This window comes from Galeopterus variegatus, unplaced genomic scaffold (genome assembly GCF_000696425.1).
Source record: "Galeopterus variegatus unplaced genomic scaffold, G_variegatus-3.0.2 Scaffold3316, whole genome shotgun sequence".
NCBI classification, from domain to species: domain Eukaryota; kingdom Metazoa; phylum Chordata; class Mammalia; order Dermoptera; family Cynocephalidae; genus Galeopterus; species Galeopterus variegatus.
The window spans coordinates 77,971-81,360 of record NW_007729427.1 but is presented as its reverse complement, the minus strand read 5'-3'; positions in this window follow the sequence as shown (position 1 = coordinate 81,360).

The following is a 3,390-nucleotide window of genomic DNA, read 5'->3' as shown; positions in this document are numbered from 1 at the left end:
ATGATTGAGAAAAAATGTATTATTAATTTAGCCCAATAATAATAATATCAAATTTTAAACACAAAATTTGAAGTTATACTTACCCCATAGATGCACACCTAAATCATTTTCTATCACATTGTATTAATCATTATCTTTATAGCTCCTACCCATATCTGACATTTTCCTGCTCCCTCGTTTGCTTGGTTGTTCAGTTATAGAGTAAATCCAGGATGGCAGGAACATTACTTGTCTTTTCACACCTGAATGCAGAAGGCTCAGGAGAGGGTCTAGGACACTATTGGCCCTTGATAAGATGTGTTGCGTGAATGAATGTGTTGTCATAGGCTGTGATCCAGTGATGTCTGGTTGACTTGGGGGGAGTAAAGTTGATTTGAAATGTACTGAACTGATAGTGCATCTGGACAATACTTGATTCAAGTTCCAGCCCCTATCTTGGATCAGTTATTTTACCTCACTAAATCTCAATTTTCTGGGCTGTATAATTAACATAATAATACAGGCCCTTAAACTTATGGTGAGGTTAAAATCAGTTAATCATTAACTGCACATAGAAGCACTTAATTATCTATCTATCTATCTATCTATCTATCTATCTATCTATCTATATATATATATACACACACACATATTTTTATGACCAGTAAGGGGATCGTAACCCCTGGCTTGGTGTTGTCTGCACCGCGCTCAGCCAGTGAGTGCACCGGCCATCCCTATATAGGATCCGAACCCGTGGCCTTGGCGCTATCAGCACCGCACTCATCCAAGTGAGCCACGAGGCCAGCCCTAACTATCAATATTTTTATCAATAGTGGTAGTAACATTCTTTTTTAAATCATCCATATTTTAGACAGTTTATTCATATACATAATATCTATTACATCATCCATGTTTTAATTATTTTTATTAATGAATTTAGTAAAATAGTGTTGAAGATATTACACATTGCTTTAACTTGATAATATCATATGGATTCCCTACTTCTGACTTAATTATAAAAATTTTAAGTACCATACAGTAAGTTAGGTCCTTGCTGCTTGAAGTATGGCCTTGGGACCAACAGCATCACCAGAGACTCTTAAAAATGCAGAATCCCAGGCTCTGCTCCAGGCCTACAGAATTGGAACCTGCATTCTAACACCCACACCCCCAGGTGATCTGTATACATATTAATGTTTGAGAAGCATGAGTTTAAGGTGGTATTTTTAAAGGAGGATAAATATTTAAGAATCCCAGAGGAAAGAAGAATAACATGCAAATATTCCCCACTAAGCCAAGACAATTCACCTAACTTCCTAAGAAACAGTAATTATAGACTAGGTGAATATAGCATTGTTAGATTGGGAGGAAAAGAGAGGTGTTTATAGTCACCATCTAACTATAGGAGAATTGTGCCCTATTGTATAACATGGGCTCCCTTTTGAGTAAGCTCTTATGAGTATAGGCAAAATTGCCCTATTATACACTTTATACTCTCAGTCCTTTAGAGTAAATTATGGAAGTGTGAGAATATAATAACTATTATTAGAATATGTAATAAGAAGGATAAAATAATAATTTAAGAAAAACAATTCCCCAAGGGACTAAAGATTAGGATTAAAATGAGAGTTAGAATAGCATAGAGGTAATTCAACATTTGATTAAGGACTTAATCTACTTATCTTTATTCAATTCAAGCTTTTTTCAAATTATGAAGATTTGGTGAAATCATAGTTATTTTTAGATGTTCTTGCCCCGGAGTATAAGAGTAGAAGATAAAGAATAAAAGGACATACAAGATGAAGGATTTTAGATAACATTGATGTAGAGACAAAGGATTATGAAAATTATCACTTTATATTCTGTAAATAACCTGAATTTGAAATACCATAGCAAAATTATCTGCTGTTGATGAAAAAAACAGTTATAGTTGAATGTGCCAAGTGTACTGTGTGTGGATGATGTGTGTGTGTGATGAAGATAATGATCCCCATGAAGAGACTGGGGTGAAAAGCTAAGAGAAATTAAAGAAGAGGAAAAAAGACAAATAGAATTCTGGTAATTGAATTGTATTTGGAAAAATAAATTGGTCAATGGCACTGGGGAGAAAAAAAAGCCCTCGCAACTACAACACCCTTGAGTTCATAAATATGCCAGTATCCATTTTTTCATTATTAGTAGACAAGGCTGTGTCCTTTCCTTTGATGATGGTAACGAGTTCTATGACATTGCCACTTTGAGTTCTTGCTTCATTAGATTGGGTGACTGTTTATTTGAAATTGTAATGAAATATTTACTTTATAGAGCTATAAGGATTAACTGTGATAATTGAGTGAGGCTGATCTGGAGCTTTCAGTGTAATAGGTCCCCCTTGTTTGAATACAGAGCACAGTGAGAATGAAGCAGCAAGTGAGTGTGTTTCTGCCTGTCACTTTCTTTCTACATGTTGCTTTTTCTTCTGGAGATAAGTGGGCCTAATGCTGAACAAATACTGGAAATCAGAAGCCACTGAGAATCATTCGCCTCTCGCTTTCCCATGGCAGCATGATAGACGCTCAATCAAAGAACCCCCTCCTCTCAGCAAAGCAACAATTTTGTCACCACGAGCAAATCCAATTGAAAAGTCCCTTGGACTGAGAGGAGAACTCCAGTTGTCAGAATCAGCAAACAGAATGAAAAGAACTAAGAGGAGTAAATTGGCACCTGGGGCCGCCATGGTAGCCTGTGATAGGCTGTGGCTTTGTGTCGGGGAGACATTCAGCCATTTTCAGATATAATGGGAGAAATTAATGCAAATGAGTCAATGGAATGAAATGCATTTTAATGCAGATTTGAGGGACTATCCCGAACTGCTTGATAACAAGTCGCTTTAAGAAAAGGCTTACATTGTGAGGACTCATTTTTTCCCCATTTCTTCTCACTAGTGCCTCATAAGGGCCCTTTGTTCTCTAAGTAAACTCTTTCTAAACTATTGACATTGCTCATTTATGTGAATTTCAGATTTTTTTTTTTTTTTTTTCCCTGACAAAGTAGCCTTGGGTGATCTGGGAAAACGTTAATTGCAAGAGGACAAGAAAACTGGCTGAAACAAGAAATGCAATCATTAAGTGTAATGTTGCAGTTGTCCATGCCTCATTATAACATGCATACAAGGCAATAAAATGCATGTTTCACAAACAAATCTTTTGACAACTATAGTTCAAGAGCCTCCAGCTGTCCTGCTTTTCTACATCTATTTCTCTTGGTTTAGTAATCATTATTGAAGATAAACTTTGGATTCCCAGAACAGTCCTTCATATTATGCAAGAACCATGAAGATTTTAAAGAGCAGAAAGTTTGTTTCTTTTAAAATTTTAAAATATTTGGTTTCCAAAGTTAACCAGGATTTCTCACTAAATATTTTGTTTTGAA